Source organism: Arvicanthis niloticus, chromosome 12, assembly GCF_011762505.2.
Source record: "Arvicanthis niloticus isolate mArvNil1 chromosome 12, mArvNil1.pat.X, whole genome shotgun sequence".
Lineage (NCBI taxonomy): Eukaryota > Metazoa > Chordata > Mammalia > Rodentia > Muridae > Arvicanthis > Arvicanthis niloticus.
This window is the reverse complement of record NC_047669.1, coordinates 75398367-75423291: the sequence shown is the minus strand read 5'-3', so window position 1 is coordinate 75423291 and position 24925 is coordinate 75398367. Positions and strand designations below refer to the sequence as shown.

Sequence of the window (24925 nt, the reverse complement as noted above, 5' to 3'; positions counted from 1 at the left end):
AATGCTTTATAAACAAGAAAAAAAAAACTGCACTACAACCAAGTGATTAACCACCATCATCTTCATCTTCCTCTTCTTCCTCTTCTTTTTCTTGCTCTTCTCAGCCTTGACTACCCCCTTTTCGCTGCATCAGGTTTTCCTTTAGCTCTGTAGGCAGCAATATCCTTCTCGTACTTCTCCTTCAGCTTGGCAGCCTTCTTCTCGAAGGGCTGCTTGTCATCCACTGCAGTGTTGTTCCACATCTCTCCTAGGTTCTTTGCAGCATCACTAACAGATAAGCCAGGATGCTCGCCTTTGATTTTTGGGCAGTACTCTGAACAGAACAGGAAGAAGGCCGAAGGAGGCCTCCTGGGTGCATTGGGGTCCTTGAACTTCTTTTTGGTCTCCCCTTTGGGAGGGATGTAGGTTTTTATTCCTCTTTCATAACAAGCCTTGTCAGCCTTTGCCATATCTTCAAATTTCCCCTTTTCTTTAGCAGACATGGTCTTCCACCTCTCTGAGCACTTCTTAGAGAACTCTGAGAAGTTGACAGAAGCATCTGGGTGCTTGTTCTGTGCTCCTCCTGGCAGGTTTGCACAAAGAATGCATATGAGGACATTTTGCCTCTCAGCTTCTTAAGATCTCCTTTGCCCATGTTCAGTTGATTTTCCTCCGAGAGGCACAGACTTACCCAGTGCCTGTCCGGCTCTCACTTGCCCCTGTGCTGTCTCTGCAATGGCTGTGAGAACAGACAATTCTCAAGTTCTGGGCTATCTGTGAAGTGCATTGATGCTGGAGCCCAGAGTCTAGTGGTCTGGAGGACTGAGAGGAACCCCAGGGAAGAGCCTATTTAGAGACAGGCTCCAGTGGACGTTACAGTTTTGGGTTCTGTTTTACTGTTGTGCTCTGGAACTCTCCAGGATGAACATGGTGGGAGCCAGCTGTGATACTTCAGGGATTCTTGGGGGTGGGATCTCCTGCAGTGACAGGGGTAGGCTCAGGAAAGCATGTGTGCACTGTGACTAAGGTGGGGACATTTACACTCAGTTAAGACCAATCAAGAATAGCATGCATGGCGACAGTGGTCTGTACAAACTTCTCTTGCAGGCCATTCTGCAACTACAACCCAACTACTCAAGAGGCTGAGGCAGAGAGATCACCTGAGTCCAGGAATTCCAGGCCAGCCTGAGCAATGTGATGAGACCTTGTGTGTTAAAATAAAACCAGTGTTAAGTCTCAGTGAATCTGTGATGAGGAGGTCCTTTGAGAGTGGAGAAGATTCGTGAGCTCTCAAGGCTTGTTTCCACCTTCGTGATCCTGGAGACGACTTGCAGGGTTTCACCATGGAGGTCATCTTCAGTCTACCTGATGCCTGGAGGGTAAAGAAACGATCTACCTCATGTGGCCAATGTTTAGGCATTACAACACGACACTGTCATCTACAGCCTACACTTGAGATCTGCACAATCCAGTTACACTGTAAGAATCACACACAGAGAGATCTCACATTTTAAACATGTTGACAATTTTATGTTGGGCCTCATCCATCGTTTTCCAGGGCACTGGGTTGGACATGCTTGGAACTGTAAGGGTAGAGGAGGTGGGACTCTGAGGTGGGCTGTTAGGCCTTCATACATTTGTGTGTCTGTACATCTGATAACAAATAGCTACTTCTTTTTTATATTTTGGGTTGCAAGTCTAACCTAACCTTTAACAGCTGAGCCATCTCTCCAGCCAACCTCTTTTTTAAAAACACAAGACAGTCCCATTCTGGGGGCTCGGGGTGGGGATGAAGGTCCCTTCCAGCTACAGCACCTGCTTGCTTTCTTTGCCTTGAGTGACTCTGGTCTCCCTGGTCTGTTCATGCTTGCCTGCTTTTTCCTTCAATATTGGGGTGAAACCCACATGAACCTTTTCTGGTAAGCTGGTAGCTCACTCACAGCGTTTTCCAAAGAAAAATGTTCACAGTGGCACAAACACATTGACTCAAGTGGCATGTCATTGAGTCTTGGGATACCAAGAAGGAGAGTATTTAGGGTGCTGGTTGCACAGGTACAGAGGCCAACAGCTCTGCGTGCCGCTGCATAGTCCCGAGCAAGCTGTCCATGCTCTGAGTCTTTCTCAGTGCCCTCAGCAACAGAGACCATGGTGGTCCCCTGCTGTTGCCTCAGTGTGTGGTCCCCAGAGGCTCACAAAGGACAAACAAGAACTGGGAACCTCTTCTGGCTCCTTTTCCCTGCTCTTTCTCTATTGATCCCACTTCATCTGGTTTGTTTTTCACTAATGCTCAGTCTGAGCCATAGCGTCTTGCTACCCAGACAGGCTGCCAGTCTTTTTTTTTCCTCTGAGTTCTGCGATCGGGAGCATATTATTTGATTTTATGTTACATTATTATTACTGAGGTGTCCCCTGAAAAAGCTACGCTGAAACTGGACTGCCATCATGATAGTATGACGAAGTGAGACTTGAGGCAAAAGGCTCAGCAGTTAGGAGCACTGGATACTCCTATAGAGGACCTGGTGTCAATTTCCAGACCCCACATGGCATCTTACAACTGTAACTCCAGTTCCAGGGGTCCATGGTACCAGGCATGTGTGTGGTACACGGGTATATGCATGCAGGCAAAATACCCATACAAATAAAATAAATCTTTAAAAAAAAAAAAAAAAGGGAGTGGAGCTTTAAGGACTGAGACCAGGAGAGCTCTGCTGTCATCCGGTATGGACTGTCAGGGTCACAGAGATGTGTGTCCTCACAGGATGCTTAGTTGTCTTATGGCAATGGATGTCCTCCATATTGCGACACAGCAAGATAGCCCATAGGAGATCTAGAACTTCATTTTGGAGTTTATGAAACACTAGAGGTGTTATAAATAAATTCATTTGCTTTATAAACCACCTAACCTGCAATATTTTGTCCCAGAAACAGAAAAAAAAAAAAGATTAAGACAAATCTCATTTGTGTCAGATGAGCTATTTGTTGGGGCAGGCTCTCAAATTTATACTTTGGGGTTGAGGCCAAAGTGCATTAAGATTTTCTATCGTAGTGGATTAAATGCAGGAGGAAATAGATATGACGTTGGGCGAGGCAGAATGCCACTCGTGAGTGTTTGTGTCCCAGATCCCTGTGGTGTAGCCAAGTCTGCAATGCAGCAGTGTTAAGAGGTTGGGTCTGTGGAAGATGATGAGGTACCAGCAGGAATGGTGGCCTCAGGTTCCAAGGGAGCTATCATCTTCTGCATCATGTAAGGACACGAAAAAGACACTCTCCGCAGGGAACAACTCCTGGGAGGCCGGACTCTTAGGTGCTGTGAACCTCTCTGCTGCCAGAGCTACAAGGGGTGAAGGAATGCTGTGTATAGATTACTCAGGTTTGCTCTATTTTCTTACAGACACAGATGTGGACTGAGACTCCATTAGTCTCAAGAATTAATAAACAAAGCCATCAATAAGAAAATAAAAGCAGTCCGCTTTAGGCGATAGGGGCATCCAGGTTTCCTTCCACATCCCCTCACAGAGATGGAACTAATCTTAATCCCTACTCTGACCTCAGCACCAAGCAGCCAAAAGCCCCGAGGGTCAGAACCTTCTTTCCACTCCTGGTGTGGCATTCTTTCTCAAACATGGGCTGTTTGGCTTTACCGAGACCAGAACTAAGTCAACAGGAAATCTGGCCTGGACACATCCTATCAAACAGATTCTCCAAACACTCAAGGTCTTGCTGTGTCTCTCCTCACCAGAAGCAAATTTGGAGAAAGGCCAGAGTGTCTTGGAGCTCCACAGGTACAGGGTGCTCTGGGCTCTTGCAGGCACAGGGTGGCTCTCCTTTGTTAAGAAGAGTCAGTGTCAGGGACATGCTTTGAAAAGCAATGACCAAGGATTGACACCATCCACCTTACTAACCAGTGGGGCAATGGCCTTACCATGTATACCCACAGCCAGAGGAAGGGGCAGATGGACAGGGCAGCATCCCAGCTGAGCAGTGGAATGTGTCTGTCCCTCTGTCTCTGGTCAGTGCATGCAGGAGAGTCACCTGAGGAGGCTCACCAGGTAATCACAACAATGACCCAGTCAGCATGCTGGGCCTCATGCTATCATAAGATCCCATCAAAACCTGACCTGAACAGAGAGTGCATAAATTCCTCTCTGCTTGGCAGAGAGTCAAGAGTATATTTATAAAAACACAAATAAGAGATTAGGATATGAGTGTTTTAATAAATCATAGGAATGTAGGATTTCAGGTGAACCACAGAGGGAAAAATATCGGAAAGAAATATGCTTCAATGTTGAAGGAAATTAGATGAATTAAAGTCATGAACCGAGCCATCCCAGGACGGGTCTGAACAAGAGGCTCACAGGGATGAGGATGGCAGGGTTTATCCAAATCATCGGGACTGTTCAGCTCTGCCCATGTCAAAAATTCTTCTGCGCATTTTGCAGGATGACATCAGATTAATCAGGATTGCCTTCTGATTGAGCAAAAATGAAAACAGTACATATTGGCTATAATTTTAAGGTCAAAAGAAAAATCTTGGACGTACACTTAACTGTATTCATTTATTAGAAACGTCTGCTTGTTGTAAAATAAGGTAATTTTCATGAATGCGTCACTTCATAACAACGATTCCAATGTTTTCTATTTATAGCTGGGCATCTTTAACCAAGAAACTTAAATTGGCTTTTCACGGTTGCATATTTAAGCTAGCCTCCTCCTTTCACGGTTGCATATTTAAGCTAGCCTCCTCCTTTCACGGTTGCATATTTAAGCTAGCCTCCTCCTTTCATGGTTGTATATTTAAGCTAGCCTCCTCCTTTCACGGTTGCATATTTAAGCTAGCCTCCTCCTTTCACGGTTGCATATTTAAGCTAGCCTCCTCCAACTCTTTTTGGACCATGATAGATCATTATAAGTAATACACATCTTGAAGTCAAATCTGGAAAGTATCTCAGTAAGTCTGCTGAGCGGAACCTGGGCTGCCATGGGTGTCCGGCAGAGAGTGCTGCTCGGGAGACTTGCATGTAAGTGATTTTTTAAAAGCAAGGGTAAGGTGCACACGTCTAACCTACCGTTTGCTTTCTGTTTCTGGACAGCTGTTGCTACCGCTCTGATTTCCGTCAAGATTTGCTGGTATATAGAGAGTTCTAAGGCTGGGGCCGGGGAGGCTCTGTTGGTTAAGCACAGGGATCCGAGTTTGATCCCTAGAACCTGTGTGTTAAAAGCTGGGAGGATGGACAGATGACTAAGTTAGTTATGAGCATGTAGGGGATCTGAGCTTAGTCCCCAGTACCTATGTTAGGAGAATCACAACTTTCTGTAACTCCTGCTCCAGGGCATCTGACGCCCTCTTCTGACCTCTGTGAGTACTGCACCCACAGGCACAGCCCTACATGGAGGCACATAAGTGCACACATTTGTAATTCCAGTGCTGAGAAATCGGAGACAGGCAGGACCCTGGAGCTCCATGGCCTACCAGCCTCACCTGCTCAGTGGGCTCCAGGACAGCAAAGGGCCCTGGTGGAAGAGGCCTGAGGAAGAACACCCAGGACTTTCCTCTAGACTGCACCACACTATACACAAGCCTACACACAGAAAGAAAGAAAACGGCAAAGCCAGTTTGCTGGTAGGGCAGCCCCAGGGGCAGCTAGGGTGCATTGAGTCCAACTTGGTAAAATCTCTTCTCTTAAAGATAAAGCTTCCTCTGCTTTGATCACCTTCACCAGGCAGTGGCCCGTCTATGTGCTCCCGAGTGAGTCAGGAAACATTTCACCTGCTCCGGGGTGAGCTCTTATGGAGATAACCAGACTCATCTAGCTCTGCTTTGTTGAACAACAGCCTTACAGCATTTACAAGGAGCCTCTGTGGTAGAGGGGACGCCATGTGCCAGCCCCAAGGCAGAACAAAGAAGGGAATAATCGGATGCCAGCCAACTCCACACCTGGAAAGCCAGCCACTGATGAAGGCTATGACCAGTGCTGGGAGGGTACAGTTTTGTTCACAATGCCTGTGTGCAAGGAAACACTGGAAGTGAGCACACACACGGAGCCTTGCACAGGGAGTGTGCAAAGAACGTCATCTATTTCCCTCAGCTGAAGCCTATGCCAATATGACAAAAATGCAAGTGAGCCTACTGCGTTGGAACTCAGGGCCTCCTGCTAGGGAAATGCTCTGCTACATAGAGGTACATCCTCAGCCCTGGAACATGTATGGATGTGTGCTTGCTTGCCACATGCGTGTGTGTGTGTGTGTGTGTGTGTGTGTGTATACACTTACTCTGTAGAATTTAGGGGTTAATGTCTATATCTTTATCCCTCTCCCTGTTGTTGAGATATTTTGCTTTTGAGGCAGTACCTCTCGCTTAACCTGGAGCTTGTGATTTTGCATAGACTGGCTAGCCAGCAAGCTTAGGGAACCTCCTGTCTGCTCCCTCCCTAGAGATGTGGGGTATAGGTGCTTGTGTGCATTCTTGACTGGCCTCTGAGTTGGTGCTAGGGATCCAAACTCAAGTCCTCATGCGTGTGCAACAAGCACTTTACACACTGAGCTCTCTCCCCAACCCATAATATCCTTCGTACTTAAAAGGAGACAACTACGTTGGTGCCTTAAGGTTATGAGTGATAGGTCTGGAAGCAGTCGAAAGTGTGGCCTTGATGCAGAGTGGATTCATGGTCTTCTTCAGGTTTGGAAACACTAATAAAGAAAAATAACGTAGCGCAGAATGCCTTAACCATGTGATCCCAGCTCTTGCTAACATTTCCTGTCAGAAAACCCCAGGGAATTGTCAAATGTAAATAAAATCCAGGGAAGGTGGAGCTGAAGAGAGAGTTATTGAGGAGGTAAGAGCTGCTTATGTGGCAGCCAGGAATGCTGGGCTGTCAGACGCAGCTAATTTGGAAAGAAGAATTTCCGACTGAAGTAACAAGTAATAGGTACCTGAAGGAGCCAAGGGGGTGTTTCCCTCCACAAGACAGGGCTTTTAGAGGATGCTGCATAGATACCAATTAGAAGCAACCTGTTGCCTTCCTTCGCTCTGACAGGAGAAGCAGACCAGGCTGTGGGTAAGCCTCCCCTGGCCTGGTACATTACAGAGAGCACTCTGGTGAACCTCTGCTGTACCCATGGGCAAACCAGGAATTTACATAACTGCATTATTTCTATTCAGAAGGGAGGCAGCTGGTTAATTTGGCATTTGGCTTGGTTTTAGCTTTTGTAGTGGTTTGTGTCTTACGCTATACAAAGCTTGATTCTTTAAGGCCAGATTCTACAAGCCCAACAGTTTTCCTGGAGGAGAAGTCCTACAGAAACAGCTCCTACGGTCTTTCTGTAAGCTTCCTGAAGGGCAGTTGATGGCAAACAGCTAGTGGAGAGCCTGAGTGGAGAGGCCTTCTAAAAAACAAAACAAAACCCACTGACGTAGTACTATAGAGTGAATATGGACAAAGCATGCTTGAGAATGTCATACTAAAACCTGTTATTTTGCATACGTACTAAACAAATGATAACCAGTCATTACAGTGGCAGAGCTCCATATTGATACTGCTACATTGTAAGCCACACAGACATTTTGTGGCTTAAAACGACCGCCATTTTATTACAGCGCCTGATATTGTGAGTCAGGAGCTTGGGTTAGGCTTGTGCATTTATTGTTGCCATAACCAAGTACCCGAAGCTAGAGACTATAGAAAGCAAGGAGGCTTGTTTAACTCACAGAGCTGCAGGCTGAATGCCTAACATTGAGTGGTCCCCATCAGTTTGAGCCACACCTGCTGCCTGTCATAGTTAATGGCATGACAACAACAATGGGTGTGACAGGGAATGATTTCATGAGAAGACAGGAAGCCAAAGGGACTGAGAGGGTCTCATGTTGTTCTTTAGTAGGGACCTTCTCATGAGCAGTAAGCAGGGTCCCAAGAGAATTACTTAATACAGGAGCAACTTTGTAGCAATGGCTGGTGGTAAGAGCCACAGCCTTATTTGGGTCCAAAAGACATAAAGTGTCAAACGGTAGCAAGTTACTATTGTATTCTCACTTAGATCAGAGTGTCTGAAAACATATATCGGATTCTCTGATTTTCCACTTAAAACCCTGTGCAGAGGAATTTTAATTCAACAACATAGTTGTGCTGGCAAGGGATCACATCCAAAGACCTTCTAGCTCTGTATGATCCAGCTGGAATGACACACTTTTAATCCCTCTGGTTAGACTATGGACATGCTCTTAGTACACACCTTTAATCCCAAACAGTGAAGACAAAGTTAGTTTGTAGAGGGAAGCACCTATGTTTGAAAGTGATGTCTAATTGAGGGGCAGACAAAGTGATGAGTCAGAGAAAGATTTGACAGAATGAATCAGAGATAGTATACTCTCAACTTGAATATTAAAAGCATAGGAAAGAGAAGCAACTTAAGAGAGAAGCACAAAGATGGGGGAAGGAGATGAAGAGGGAAGAGGAGAAGGAGGAGTGAGGAGGAGGGGGAAGGGAAGGGAGGAGGAGGGAGAGGAGGCAGTTTTACTGAGACAGTTTTACAGAGACAGGTTGCAGGTGAAGACAGAATGAGCCAAAGAATAAGAAGGAGCCAGAAAAGTAGAACAGACTGCAGGAGTTAATTTGAGGCCAAGCAGAGCAATTCATTCAGAAGCAGAGAGAAGCCAGTTTAAATCAGCTAACTTGGAGAGGGGTTTGGACCAGAACAACTGAGTTGAACAAGTCAGCCAGAGTTCAGAAAGAGCTAGAAAGTGTGAATTTATTCAGCACTAAGCCTCCAAGATGACAATTACATCTGGTAAATAGGTGAGCTTATTCAGCAGTAAGTCTCAGAGGTTGGAACATTCTAGACTTTGATTAGACTGTACAGAGGATAGAAGCTTCCAGGCCTAGGCTTAGGGATAGTAGAGAGATAGAAATGGTCTGGGCTCAGTCCAGGCTGTATATTCCTACAGCTTGGCTATGACTCTCACTACATCCCTTCATCTGAAGAAATAAGTTACATTTGCAACCTTGTAGCAGTTTTCCTAGCTTAAGATAAAGTCATGATTCTTTGCAACAAAGAGAGCAAATGTGTTTCCCAAGTTCCAGAGGCCAGAGCAGACTGACCACAGGTAAGCATGGAGCTTTCCAGGAACCCCATTTCTGCACAAAGCCCTTCCTCCCAGGGCCACACAGCTTACCCTCCCCCCTCCCTCAGACCTTCACCTTTGTTAGTGCTGTTCCTACTGATGTCTCTGCTTTATGGGCCCTTTCTCTAGGAGGACAGCCCAGGCATTCCGGCTTCTTAGCTCCGTGTGCTGTAGGCTCTGGAACCCTGGCTTCCGAGAACTACTGCTCACACTGGAAATTCTGCTTAGGAGCTCCAGGAAAAGCTATATTCTCAACAACCAGGCTACAGCTTGCACGCGAATCTGTCAGTGTAGAAATACATGATTAATGCATCCAAGACATGATCCGGAAGGCTTGGCTCAGTTGTCCAATCTGAATAACCGGGAAACTAACCTATCTCACGAGCCCTCTTGGAGATAGGTGTTTTTGTTCCTCGATTTCTAATGGAGCTCTGATTTTAAGTGTTGGGCAAGCGTGGGGGGACTTCCTGCTGTCTTGAGATACGTCTTGAGAGGGTATTAGCAGCTCCTTTGCCAGCCACTGAGCTGCTTGTAAAGGCACGGCCTAGTTTGGGTTCAATGGGCATATGGGGGATATTCTGGGGCCTCTAGGAAAGATGTCCTTTCCCTAATAAAAGACAGACATACGATGACCAATTGCCTCTGTTTGTTTGGAACTTCAAAACAATAACAGAAACTCTCGTGGTGTTGGGCCAAGGGGATGTTTCACCACATAAGGTGCAGCTAATTCTTTCTTTTGAGCCTCAGATGTGTGTGAAGCTGCAGAGGCGACTCCTGACCATGGGGATGATGCATTTAAGAATGAGACTCTAACTGGGAAAGAGCTCTTAATGACGTCATCCACCACACTCTGGAATCTTCTCCTGACATCCTGTTATGTGACACATCTAATGGATGCTTTCTATGGCTTAAGCTCTTCTTAGTGAATCTGGCATTCTGGGTGGCTTAGAAGAATCTTGTGTGACATGTAGGTCACTGAGTGCTCTCACAAAGGATGCAGATTCTGTTGCAGCACCCACACGCTGGCTCACAACTGCCTGTGTACCCAGCTCCAGGGAATCTGACCTCCTCTTCTGATCTCCAGGGGCGCCAAGGCACATAGACATTCATGCAAGCAAACACGTAAAATAAGTTTAAACATTTTTAAGCAATGAAAGAGCAGTTACACATAAACAGTGCCGAGGTTACATCTTAGAGTCTCCACATCCTACACTCGGTGGCCAGCCATAGGATCCGGTCTGAGGCTGGGAACGACTGGGACATCTTGCTGTTATAGGTGCTGCCTGCACACCATCTGTTCAAACACTGTCAAACAGAGATATCCTGTGTTGAAAAAAGACCAAGCACGATTAAACTGCAAGTCTTACCTGCTGGGGCAGGCAGGGCCATTATTTGAGCGTTCCCACTAAGTAAATAAACTTTCTCTTCTCGCTCCTGCGGTCTTCTGAACCGTGCGCATGGCAAGTGGAGGCAGGTGAGCTATTCTGTCCTCATTCGCACGTTTTCACGCCCCAGTAGAGGAGTGTGTGGTTTGGCTCCCTTAAAAAATTCTCCACCCTTCTCCATAAGCTTAGAAACAAAAGCGCTCCCTTTACACATCTCTCATCAGCCTTTCATCCGGGACCTTCCTGTATTGAGAATTGACGGAATGCTGGGGGTTTCAACTGGAGGCCCTGCTGCAGGCTGGCTCCCGAAACGCACCAGACCTCCTAGCTTCCCTTTGCGTTCTCTATGGCAGGCAGGTGACAGGAAGCTTTTGGCTTTGAGCAATGACTGGGAACTGAAGGGTGGGGGTGATAGCATATCACGACTGACATTTGGGACTTGATAATGTCTCCGTGTGAGCGGCTGACCTGTGAGGATGTCTGTGGACATAGCTAGACTGTACTCACTAAATCAGAGACAGGCAACCCCACCCCAGCACTTGTGGAATTAACATGTTCCCATGCGCTACCAAATGCTGGCTGGTGTGAAATCACTCCTGATTAAGAGCCTTATATTTTGGGGCAAGTCATGACAGACATTATGACATCTGTCCGAGTTCACTGGCTTCATTCTAGAGCAGAGAGGTTGCCATCGGGGAGAGAGATGGCCGGGATGACTGGTTGGTAAAATGTTGGGTGGATGTGGCAGAAAGGCAGAGAGGGGAAACTGGTTTGGACCAGTCACCGTGTCCACCGATCCAAATCCACCCGATTTTCAAACATCCTTCCAAGGCGCTTTCCCTAGGATTGTGTGGATGATGGATCAGACACGAGTGTCTGGGCTCCTTACTGTGGAGCCTTCATGTCAGACAGGTTTCGGGGTTTGCAGGCTCAACAGCGTGAACAGTCATGCTCGTGGTCTGAGAACGAGACATGGAGGCCTGGCTTCAAAATGGAATGTCCTTGGAGATGTTACAGACCCTAGCACCCAGGTAGCAGAGGCAGCAACATCCCTACAAGTTCAAGGCCAGGGTAATATAGATTGTTCAGGATAGCCAGGGCTACATAAAACATTCAGGCTAGCCAGGGATACATAGAGAGCTCAGGCTAGCCAGGGGTACATAATCAGACCCTTTCTAAAAATAAAAACAAAAATTAAATAAATAAAAGGATATGGATTCCAATAAGGTAAATGGTGTCTAATTAACTTATCACCCATCCAGTGCACATGGATCCTGTATGGGCGAGGACAATTTCCAGTGCAGACACAGGCCAGAGAAGGAAGGTCTGCCCCCAGAATGTTCACAGGTTGGCTAGGAAGCCAGGACACAAACCCAAGCGCATCCTGGAGGAGGTGGGGGAGAGGAAGGCCATGAGGAGTCCCCAGAGTTGAGCAGAGACAAGCCTTGCTGGAGGAGAGCAGAAGTGACAGAGACCATCCAGAGGCTAGCAAAGCCAAGGTGGAGCACAGAGCTAGGTCCCCTTTCCTCTTTCAAAAGAGTGCCCAAGTTCCAAACAGAGCAGGTAGTCCGACTGGGGACAAATGGAAGTTGCAATGAATGAGGGAAAGCCAGGCCCCACAGGTCAAGGCAGGAACAATGACCTGGCTTCCGGTTTCCATTTTCAGTACAGGATCAAGGGTTTATGAATTCCAGCCCCACAAGGCCCAGGCCATGAGCTTGGTTTCCAGCAGTGGGTGTCCCAGACCAGGCCAGGCCCCTCCCCTTCTCACAGCACTCACTGGCTCCCTGTTTCATTCTCTGTGTTTTAACAGCAGTAAACAAACCACCCCGCCACAAAGACCATGTGTTGACAGAGGACCTGTACACTTCTGGGGCTTCTGGGTATCACACTCCATCTATCCCAGGTAAAACAGGCCGCTTGAGAAGTGCACACTGCACAGAGGTGGGGGCAGGGTCAAGCAGTTAACCAGCAAAGGTGATTGATAGAGATAACCAGTCGGGAATAACAGGTCAAAGGCCTTCTGTTCCCCTGAGCACAGGCATTTCTGCTGGATTCATCTGGAGAGACACAGAGTCGTTGTGGGTGGAGGGGATAGGGGTGCAGAAGTAGATGGAGGTGACAACAGAACTCTGGGGACACAGAGGTGGGGTCTGCAGCCTGGAGTTCTGGGAGGAACTTGAAGGCAACCCTTGCCCAGATGTCACATTAGGAAAGTGTCTGGAAGGAGCCTCCTCTGTCTGTTTATAGGTTATGGAGTCATGACAGTGCCTTCTCTGGCCCCTGGGGATGCTTGAGCCGGCACAGGGGCAACCCCCAAAGTATGGCCTCTGCTGGAGGTGCAATCTAAAACCAGCTCAGCATTGTCCCCAGGGACTGGCCATCTCCTTCACAACCGCGTACAGAGAGAGAACTTCCTGTCTGTTTGCCCAGAGCATGGCGTCTTAGTGGTGATTACTGTGGAAGGCTGCATTAATTAATTACATCTCTGTTGTTGTGAAAAGAAAAACACCATGACCAAAGCAGCTTACAGAAGGAAGGATTTATTTCTACTTTCATTTCCAGAGTTAGAGTCTGTAATGGCAGGGAGAGCAGGCAGGGTCAGTCAGGAAGTTGGGGGTCAGGTCTTGAACTGCAAGCATGAAGTAGAGGTGGGGGTGTGCAACTGGAAACATCAGGAAGCATTTTATCTCAAAGCCCACCCCCAGTGACATACATCGTCCACAAGGCCATGTCCCTTAAACTTCCCCATGCAGTGCCACCAACTGAGAACCAAGTATTTAAATGCCTGAAACTATGAGGGACATTTCTCATTCAAACCACCACAGATGCCATCCTAAAGCAAATGGGTTTTCTTGTCAAGGTCTTTCCCTCAGAAGCACAGTTTTAGGCCATGTGCAGATGCTGTCCCATAGTCGGGGATATGAAGATGGTTGCAACACACTCCAAGTAGGAAGAAATCGGAGATGGAAGTGCAGATGACCTAAGAGCTATGAAAGTCAGCTCCAGGGTGCTGAGGGGCTTTGGAGATTCAGCCAGTTCCCCAGAGATTGCTTGTGCTGTTTTAGGAGTGAGAGCAGGAGGGGGGGTCCTTAGGGGAGGGGGAGGGCTGTGCTTGGTTGTAGGGCATCAGGGAGTATCTGCAGTGGTGAGGGATGGCTGGGAGGGAAGAGGTGAAGGGGTAAAGGCTATTTTCCATCTTCAGGTCCTACTGCTCAGGGACCACTGTCAGAGGCCAAGGATAGAATATCCTGGATATCTGGTACAGCCGTGCTTTTGCATTATCTACGTTGGCCTGGGAGTAAGGGGAGGCAAAGAAAAAACAGGCCAGCCATAGGGTCACCAGCAGGATAGCCAGGAAGGATGAGGAGGCAGAAGATATTGTAGGGGTACGTGTGACATTGTCTCTCCACTGTAGGGTCTCCATCCCATAGAATTGATGTCATTGTTTATGGCTGCTACTTATTGCAACAAGCCACCAAGTTATCTAGGGCCTAACACATGAGCTCAAGAATCATCCTAAGGCAGGCGATCTTTCCCCATAGCAAAGCAACTGCTTGACACTTCGTGCTTTTCCCCTAAGTCAGCTTAGCCAGGCTGTGACAGCCTTGGAACTCCAGCCCCACTAAAGTCCTTGTGTTACCCACACGGCATTGCCAGTCTCTTTGGTGGCTTCTTCTTACCTTCCTTTGTGTTATTTATGTCACACACACACACACACACACACACACACACACACACACACTACTCCATCGGTGAACACAAGTGTTTCTGCAAATTTCATCTCACCCTTCAAGGTGACTGTTGGGCAGGCAGTGTGTCACAGTCACGTGCAAAGGGGCACCACTCCCCATCAGGACACTGTGGCGTGGGGAAGGTGGTCCCGACTGAAGTCCTGTCAGGGCAGAGGAGGGAGGTCTAGCGCATGGCCTAGTAACCCAACTGGGGCAGAAATGTTGCCAAGTTCTAAGAGGTGCAACAAATTTCTCCCCTCCCCTCCTCCTCTCCCTCTCTTCCTTCCATCCCCCTTTTCCTTTCCCCTCCTTCTTCCTCCTTCCTTCCTTCCCCCTTCCCCTCCTTCCTCCTTCCTTCCTCTCCTCTCTTCTCCATCCCTTCTCCTTGCCTTTCCTGCTAGACATGGAACCCACCATGGTAAGCTCCCAGGTGAGCTCTTTTAAAACAAACCTCTTTGTTGTCCCGAAGGGAACACTAAGTGTAGTGACACAGCCCCCATATGTGCACAGGACACAGCCCATGCTTTGAAAGAGGGTGTATGTTTAGGTATACAGTGCATGAAATGCGATTTAAACACAAAATAAGACGAAAGTGGGGCTTTTGTAATAGTTTAGAATATATTACTACTTAGTATGCTTGGTGCTTTATACCAAAAGAGAAAATGAAATTAAAAAAAAAAAAAGGCTCTGGGGTGAGTCCTCAGGTGCTCAGAGCTGAACAAACCAGGGCCCAGGTGTCCCTGAAAACAGCACAAAACACACATTTTGTTCACGGGGAGCTTGTCTCCAAGCTCAGACACGCACAAGCCCCCACTGTATAAGCAGCCTGTGGTTGAAGAGAAAACCCTCTGGGGAGGGCTGCTGCCTTGGCTCACCCTTGGTGAGAGCCCCAGGGTCAGCCAGTTAATCAAAAGTTCATTCTCCAGGGCGGGGAGGATCAGAGTGTTTTCTGTGCAAGCATGGAGAGCTGAGTTCAAATCCCAGAGCCCATGTCTGACACTAGGCATGGCTGTGTGCACGCCTGTCACCCCAGGGCTCTGGAGGGTAGAGGCAGAGGGTCACTGTGACTTGCTGGCCACCGAGTTAGCTCCACCAGGTTCAGTGAGATACCCGATCTTAATAGAATAAGATGGACAGTGATAGAGCAGGCCACCCAAAGTCCTCCTCTGCCTCTGTGCATGCATTCCAGTGTGTCTGTACAGCATACACACATACACATGCACACACTCACACACATGCACACACACATGCACACACACTCACAGAATCACACACATATACACCCATTCACATACATACACACACTTGCATTCACACACATCACATACACTCACACATGCATATACACAAATATACACACATAATCACACTCACACATGCACAACACATATATACCCACACATACATGCTCACACAGGCATACACACACACTCACACATAGACACATTCACTCATAAACATGCATACATATATACACACTCACACATACACAAATCAAAGACATATCACACACATGCATATACACACTCTCACACCTGGATACACATATGTACACATGCATACATACATATACACTCTCATACAGACACACAGATGTATTTACACTCATATGCACATACATGCACTCACAACATGCATACACACACTCAGACACACATGCATGCACACATGAAAACACACATACTCTCACACAGATACACATACACACACTCATCACACACACAGACTCACACATAGACACATTCACTCATATACACATGCATACAAATACCCATACACTTCACTCATACACACACACATGCATATACACACAGATGCACTCATACACACATGCATGCTTACACACACACACACACACACACTTTAAAAGTACCAAGCAAAACTGCCTTCCCTGAAGAGGAAGGGTTTAATGGGTCAGGAGACTTGAGGGTAAAGTAAGACAGGCTTATGGAAAAAAAAAGGAAAACCCGATATCCCATGTCCTCTTTCTGAAACCAGACTCTAATATATATGTGTATGGGGGACATGAAGGCAGGAGGAGGGACAAAGAAGGGTAGTGTGTGAACATGAGCCACTTACTATGTAGTAGACTTACTAGAAACTTTTTAGTCTCCCAATCTTCCTCTAGGGGGCAGTACCACCTCTACTGAGAACCACTGACCCATAGGACCTCAACCTGTGTGCCCCACTGGGGGAGAGAGAAGAGAGGTGATCAGGGAGCGTCAGTTGCTCACGAGTGTGAGCCCAGCCCGGTGAAACACAGACTCGATTGGGTTCTAGTTGCTTGATGAGCAAATAAAACACTGCATGGGACACTTCCATGCTAAATATTATTTGCCTTTCACCTGAAGCTGGCTCTTAACGGACAGTCCTGTGTTTCGCTGGGCAACCCTGTGACAATACAAACACTTGGGAAGAAGCTGCATGAATCCAAGTGCGTTAGTCAGCTTCATGTGGCCACAGCGAAATGCCTGAGTACAGTTGACTTATGGAGTGATAAAGGTTGTTCAGTTTATAGCTCTCATACAGCCCTGGCTGGCCTTGAACTTTGTAGTCAGGACTGGCAGTGAATTAATTCCCCTGCCTCTGCCTCCTGTGTATAGACATGCACCATCATACCCAGTTTTAATTGGTGTTGGGGAGTGAACTCCGGGTTTCATGCCTGCTAAGCAGGTACGTTATCCACAAAGTACGTTCTAACCCCAAGAGCTTTAAACTGGCCTTGCCCTAAGAAGAGAAAAGGTGGGGGGGGGGGTCTAAAGAGGGGCCTGTGGGTCCTATGGGTCTGCTGTTGCCCTCAGCCCTTCAGATGCAGTTCCCGAGTTTGTTCAACTTCCAGGCATGGGATGGTGCAAAAATGGTCACATTCAGATGTAGGACAGTTAGCCTGACAATCCGGAAAGGTCTGTGGGCCTGGTGTGTGGGAATGTTGTTTCCAGGGGTTAAATCCTGGTTTGCTCTTGACTCCTCCTGGGATGATGGGAAAGGCAGAGGACACCCCTGCTAAGGCTGGCACCGCAGAGAGAAGATTCTTAGCAAAAGGCGTGCCCTTATTTGTACAGGGCTTACCTGAACCAGCTTTCACTAAAACTCCCCAAGGTTTAACATCCTGAGGGTGGGCCCACGGTCAGTCACGAATGTGTATGTTCTCTTCAAGTAACAGAAGGGAAGAAATGGGGCTGGCAGCTGCTGCCTGTTTGGTTACCATTTCCCTGGGAGCCAGAAGCTAAGAGTGGCTGGGGTGCTGTGCTCAACAAATGAGATCCTGTCCTTGGAGACCTTGAACTCCCCAGGGGTGGAGAGGGTCTTTACAAAGAATGAATTAACAGATCTGAAATTACATTTTGGGGTGGGAAGGGTTGGGGCAGGAAAGGAAGCTAACAATAGGCTGGGTAATCTGTTAACCAGAGCACAGGACACAGAATTTCAACCTCAGTTTCCCTGAAGGATGGAGCCCTTCACTGGCTTACCTAGGAATCCTGTGAGGTGCCCTGGTGAGCCTGTGTGGGCCTCTCAGGGGAGCCTGCCTCTGCAGGCCTCGGGCAACTATTGGGTGGTGAAGCAGGTGCCCCTGCTGCAATATGCAGAAGCCAGCTTCAGCTTCCGGTTGACTTTGCCGACTCATTTCAACCTAGTTGTTGAGTCGCTGTTTTAAAAAGGTCTATAAACTTACAATTAAATTATATTACCTAAACTGTAATAAACTTTCTAAACTGATTGCCTCCTAATTATTTTTGTGCCTTTTACTTCCTGATAGTTTTAGTGCATTTAATCCCTATCTATTATTATGGTTTGAATGTGAAATTCCCCACACACACACATAGGTGTGTGTCTGTGTGTGTGTTTGTGTGTATGTGTGTATATATCTCTGTGTGTCTCTGTATGTCTGTGTATGTGTGCCTGTGTGTGTCTGTGTCTATGTCTCTGTATATCTCTGTGTGTGTCTGTGTATGTATATGTATGTATACACTTGGTCTGTGTGTGTCTGTGTATATACACTATGTGTGTCTTTGTTTCTGTGTGTCTATGTGTGTCTATGTATGTGTCTGTCTCTGTGTATGTCTATTGTATGTTTCTGTGTGTCTGTGTGTACACTATGCATGTCTTTGTGTGTGTCTCTGTGTGTTTCTGTGTGTCTGTGTGTATATGTCTATGTATGTCTGTGTGTTTGTGTATACATTATGCATGCCTTTGTGTGTGTGTGTGTGTGTGTGTGTGTGTATGTTTATGTATGTCTGTGTGTGTACACTTGGTCTTTAGTTAGTGGTGTGGTTTTTGGGAGGCTATAGACCATCGAGCTGAGGCCTGTCTGGTGACAGTGGGCCCCCAGGGGCAGGCTTTTGAGGCTTATAATGCAGCCCCACTTCTGGTTCCACATTCTGTTTCCAGATCCACAGGATGTGAGGAGAGGCACGGAAGATGGCGCTGCCCCACAGCCTGCACTCCTCATGCTGCCATGGAGGACTGGAACTCCTGACATGGAGCCAACATGAGCCTTTTCTCCTGAATTTGCTTCTGTAAAAGTGACAACTGAATGTCAGAGTAGAGTCGCACATTCCATATAATTATGAGGCCTTAAGCACCTCTGCCCACTTCCACGTTCAGTGACAGTTTGGTGGCTTGAGATCTGATACAGTGGGAAGATTTATACCGAAGAAATTGTGATACTCGGTTAATTTGGGAGAACGTTCATGGACTCACATTGTTTTATTTTATTCTATTTACTCAAACTGATTTTATTGCTCGTGTACACGACAGAATTTATGCCAGTAGAGGAGGTGTGGGTGACTCATATTTCCAACCGTGTAGAAGCAACTGCTAAGTCTTATAGTAGCCAACCGGTGAATTCTGCTCTCTATCAGAATCAGGCGGAACTTAGCCTCCTTCTCCTTTCTGTTCCTCTCAAGGTGTTTTCAGACAGCAACTGCTTTCTTAATCCAATGGCAGAGGTCTTCAGGGAGATCAGGGCAAGGCCTTTGGACAGAAGGATTCTCAAGATGTTATTTCCAGTCACAAAACGGACCTGGGCCACACCATGGGGGTCCCTCAGGATCACACCTACCTGGGAGGGAGTCAGGTCTTTCTTGGCCAGTTTGTCAGTCTGATCCTTCACATCCTCAGACATCAGCACTGTTGAGGGGCAGGGCCGATGAGGACAGGCCCTTCCCGGGAGCATGCATTCCACCAGGGATGGCAGAGGTCTGGCTGCAAAGAGGCAGACTCACATGTTTAAATACTGACTGATGTTCAGGGCTCTGCTTCTGCTTGTGGCTCTGGGAGACCAGCTCCCCTGGCCACCGGTGTCTTCCCCATGCATCTACCTTAAAGGCCTGTTTACTTGGCACTTCCTGAGCAGGTGCTGAAGAAGCAGGTGTTTGTGCAGGCAGGTTTTGAAGGTATCTTTACGGTAAACACTGTTGATAAATCTTGTCTCCTTGCCTCATTAGCCTGTGATCCTTATTGATCTGGGTCTTCCCTTGGTGTGGTAGGTTGACTGTACCTGACAGCAGACAGATGACAGCAGGCGGCTACCCTACGGAATCAGACTCCACGGAGTGAGGAACAAACCCTAACCAGGCTTTCATGTCAATTCCTGCCTACCTGGTCTTGTTCCTTCTCCTCTGGAATGCAAGTAACAGTCTTGGTGGTAAAATCAATTCCTTTGTTGGTTTTTCTAGAAAGGTCAAACCTGCCTAGGGTCAGGCACTCTCCTTTTCAGTTTCCAGGCGTATTTCTGACAGATGGAGAGAGAGAGGCCCACAGGAACTGACTGTGCAAAGTCTCTTGGTATTGAAAGTGCACCCCACTGTTCCTGATGTCCACCGGGAGTCAGCAAATGTCATGTTTTTTGTGTGAATCCTCATCCCATAGGAAGCTAGAAAGCCAGTGGCGCCCCCTGAGATGGCCTCCCTAACTGCTGGAGTCCGGGTCAGTGAGTGTGGTTTCTATCTTGAAGTGAGTTTAAATCCTGATTTTAGCAGGGGTGTGTGATGGGACCTGGCTGTCCCCACAGTGACCCACAGTGGCAACCCCTGAAGGTGCAATCGCTGCCTCTTGGACACTTTCAGTCTTCCAAATCAGGGACAAAGGTGTGAAGAGGGACAGGGGACATGCAAATGAGCCTCCTCACCAGGAAGGAGTCTGTAGAGAGGCTCTCCTATCCTGTTGTATCACCCTGACAGATACTGTAGATGTTGTCCTTACTGGAGACAGCTAGGCCAGGCTTCCAGAATACAAAGTGCATTTTGAAGTAATTTTTGGAAGAAAATAGGATATGGGAATTAAAATGGATTTTTTTTTTTGTCATAGTCTCACTATGTAGCTCTGGCTGGCTGGGAATTTGCTATGTAGACCAATGAAGACCAGGCTGGCATCAGACTCGTAGAGATCCAATTGCTGGGATTAAAGGTACTCCACCTAACCATTCTATCATCCTTTACCTTGTATGCTTGCTTGAATAGTTTTCCCCCAATTCATGTGCGCATGGAGCCTCACACTGTGACTTAACTTGCAAGTCAGACCTTGATGGGCATATAGGGAGTTAAAGTGAGGCCACAGGGGATGTGGGTGGCCATAAGCGAGCCTGGACTCAGACCAGAGAGACAGGAGAGTTGCTGTGTGAACCAAGGAGCTCCAAGCACTGCCTTCAAGCAGCAGAATAGAGAAGTGGCTTCCGGGAGTCTTCAGAAGCACCCGGCAGGCAGGAAGAGGTGTCCTATGTAAAAAGACAATGAAGCAAAATCCAGGCTTGCTTAAGTCTCCCCTTGAGCCAGAGCAGGAGGATAGCAAGAGTAACTTGTCAGTCTTTGAAGCTGCATGTCCTGGATATTTCCCACTCTCTCCAGTCTCAGACACACCATTGATCGGAACGTCTGTAAAAGACACAAAGTCCACTGGATCGCTCTAACTACCAGGCTGCCCACCCCAAGACCACTCAGAACTCAAGGCCATTTTCCATGCAAGTGGGGTTTGCATCATCACTCACTTAGCCCAGTCTCCCCCGGGTCTAACCTCGAGCAGGGAGGCACATTGGCTGAGATTCTGTCATTTCAATCACCCACTCACTTGTAAGAGAGCCAAGGTGGGGCGCTGGGTACCCACGGCTTGTGATCCTTGGCTAGCGGTTGGAGGACGCCCCAGCGTCTTTTCACGACTGCAGAGCTGACAGCTCACATAGGATCCAGAAAGCTGTTCAGCTGTCTTTTTTAGAGTCTCCAGAGCAGGTCTTGTTGCTTGGGGACCAAATTTAAATTTCAAAGGGATGGAATGTTCTGTCTCTACAGACTTCTGCTCTTAAAGATTTAAAGTCACTTCTAGGGCTGGTGAGATGGCTCAGTGGTTAAGAGTACTGGCTGCTCTTCAGGAGGTCATAAGTTCAAATCCCAGCAACCACATGGTGGCTCACAACCATCCATAATGAGATCTGATGCCCTCATATGGTTGTCTGAAGACAGCTACAGTGTACTTTGGGCCAGAATAAGCCCCGGAGCAAGCCAGGGTGGAATGAGCCGGGCCAGAGCAAGAGGGAGAAGGAAAGGGGGAAAATTAGTTTTAAGAAAATAATTAATAATAATAATAAAGTCCTTTCCAACAGATGGTCTGTTGTAGGCAGAACCTGGGCTAAAAACAAAGTGGCGTAATTTCTGCGCCCCTGCCCCATCCTCCCTTCACGCCCCCGCCTCCAGCCTGGTTTTCACCTCACACTCCCCTGTAGCTTCAGCTGCCTCCTGCCCCCTGCCTCCTGCCCACCCCCAATGGAGACTTTTCTCCCAACCTGTTTCTTTCTGCTGCTGACCCATTGCCATGGCTACTCTGAGGTGCAACATGCCTTCTCTTCCAGTTCTTGGCCCTTCAGCGTAAAAGACAAAATATCTGCTCCTGTTGTGCAAATCCCTCCTCCTTCAGTGTGTTCACTCAGATAGCAAACTTTGGCCCCGGATGTTCGATCCTAATCTCTGCTTCTCCTTTCTGAGATTTATAGCTCGAATACACACCCGCCCCTTCTTCACTAGCTACAGGCTGTATCTCCATCCATCACTCTGCGTGGTATCCATCTCACAACGAGCTGAGTCCTCAAGGGCTCACGGCACCCGCTCACCTCCTCCCTTTTGCCTAGTGCATTCCTTTTTCTTTCTTCTTTTTTTTTCTCTTCTCATCCTCCTCACCTTTGTTCTCCGCTTCCTCTATTTTCATCTTCTTTTTGTTTGTTTTTCTTGAGACATGGTCTTTCTGCATAGCTCTGGCTAGCCTGAAACTCTCAGAGATCTGCAGGCCTCTCCTTCCTGAGTGCTGGGATTTAAGGTGTGTGCCACCATGATCAGCCTCCTTGCATTTTTCTAATAAAAATTTTACACCTCTTCAGAGGACAGCAGTGACAGGCACCTGCCTGGCCACCTAAGTGGGGGGGGGGGGGAGGCGGTGAGGGAGGGGGTCCTCCTTGTCTTCTCAGCAGGTCAGGCACATGCCTGGCTACCTAACGGGGTGGGGGTGGGGTCCTTGTCTTCTCAGCTGTTTGCTGATGGTGGCCTAACGCACATAGTTCCCAGAGTGTATTGGGAGGAACAATAGTCCCAAAGAATGATCTACCAAATAAAACACTGTTCAGTAAAGAAATCATTTCCTTAACACGCTGTTCCTAAACACAGACAGGCAGAGAGCTCTTCATTGGGGTCGCATGGGCAAGCATGCCTTGGGGACAGTTCATTCTGTGTTATTGACTTGGTTGGGCCACGGTCTAGATATGACCTGGATGTTTCTGTGAGAATACCTTCGGTTAATGTATTTAGTTAGGGTTAGTATTGCTGCAATGAAACACCATGACCCAAAAGCCTGTTGGGGAGGAAAGGGTTTATTTGGTTTACACTTCCACAGCTCAGTTCATCACTGAGGGAAGTCAGGACAGGAACTCAAGCAGGGCAGGAACCTGGAGGCTGGAGCTGATGCAGAGACCATGGAGGGATGCTGCTTACTGGCTTGTTCTCCACGCTCTGGCTCTGCCGGCTGGCTTTCTTATAGAACTAGGACAGAGATGGCCCTGCCCACAGTGGGCTGGGCCCTCCCCATCAATCACTAATTAAGATAATGCCCTGAAGCTGGATCTTATGGAGGCACTTTCTTAATTAAGGTTCCCTTCCTTAAGGTGACTCTAGCTTGTGTTGAGTTGACATAAAAACTAGCCAGCACAGTAGGTGGCCTCATTTCGTTAGCTGGAGACTTAAATAGAGAGAGAGAAAAAAAAACTCCACTGCCAAGAAGGCATTCTGTTTAGTGAATGGTCTTGAACTGGAACCCCCACTATTGACTCCCTGAGAGACTTTAATTAGTATATGTGCATGTGTAAGCTAGCCTGTGCACCTGAGCTAGCCTACGCACCCATGTACTGTCTGTGTAGATCAATATCAAGTGTTCCCCTCAGCTGATATCCACCTTACCATGCTCAGCTTAGCCATGCTCAGCTTTTTCTTTATGCTTGCGCTCCTCATCTGTCAGTATTTCTAAACTCATTTTAAAGCTCAAAACAGACGCAACACACATATGGCACCAATGCAAGGCCACTCAGGTAACGGGGAGCAGAACCGGGACCCAGTTGGCCTGGGTTGCTGCAGACTGCTCGGCTTCACAGTCTGTCTTGCGTTTCTCTGGTGCCAGGACAGTCTTTTATACCGAAGTATCTTGTGCACACTGTATTGATACGCTTGGGTACTAGGTAGACTGAGATAAATGAAGTAACAAGAAGCAGTGCGCATGACCAGCCTTAAGCCAGGCGGGACTAACATGAGCCTTGTTTTCCGCTGGACAAGACCTTTCTTCTAGACCCAGGCTTCAGCGGAGGCAAACACACCTTGGAGGTGACCCAGACAGTGAGCAGGTGAGGGGGGACAATTCCCATCCCCATACCCTCGTAATAAAGTTATTTACAAGTTAATCTTACTTTCCAGTCTCTCTGTCTTTTCCTCGGGGCCTTGCTGTGTCTTCCCTCCCTTCACCTAAGGAGACACTTCTTGTGTGTGTTTCTTCTAGACATCAAGTGGAGCCGCCCCTCTGGCCACTTCCAATCTCATCTTTCTCCAATACGATCATCCATCAATCAATGTCACCCCTTCCACCAAATGTATTTCTTCCCGGAACCTTCTCACCTCCTTGATTCTCCTCTGGATATTTTCCCGTTTCTTAGTGCTGCTCTCAATCCGAGCTTTCTTCTGAATTTGGACACCAAGTGTCACCAGCGCCCGGCAACAATGAGGCCTAAGAAAACAGGTCATTCGAGCTGCAGAGACGTCAGGGAACGACTCTCAGAATTTGATTGGCCTTTTGTTAAGAGAACAGAGACTCTGTGAGCCAGCCTGAGCGAGACACTGGCCCCTTTTAAAGAGGACAGAGTCAGAATGGCATGTTCTGAAAGGGCAGCGTTGATAGCTGAAACTAGGTGTGCCTCAGGCGGGGACTGTGGGAAGCCTGAACATCTTGGGTACCAGCAGAGCGTCTAGCAGCCTTGGGAAGGAGAGGGCCCAGTGGAAAGCCAGGTGGATCTGATTGGTGGGGAAGGTGAGCTAGGGAAGTTGCCCAGTGGTGCACACAACCTGCCAGGCAGAAGCAGGAGCCAGGGGCACCTGGGCGAGAAGCCCCATACGATGTTCAAGAAGAGTTCCAGACAGGCACCCGGATACAGCTCTGGACCCGGAGGGGGACACGCCGACATTGTGAGTGCCATC

At 47.8% G+C, this 24925-nt stretch overlaps 1 protein-coding gene and 1 pseudogene across 1 annotated transcript in view; one reads left to right on the top strand and one right to left on the bottom strand.

The window, feature by feature from the left end:
- Positions 1–46: 46 nt before the first annotated feature.
- Positions 47–24912, bottom strand: LOC117717658 (high mobility group protein B1-like; annotated as a pseudogene).
- Cldn14 (claudin 14) overlaps positions 24579–24925 on the top strand; it is a 76023-nt gene continuing 75676 nt past the window's right edge. Inside the window, exon 1 of the mRNA XM_034515428.2 lies at positions 24579–24913. The gene's annotated coding sequence lies outside the window, so the exon portion shown is untranslated. The remainder of the gene's footprint in view (positions 24914–24925) is intronic.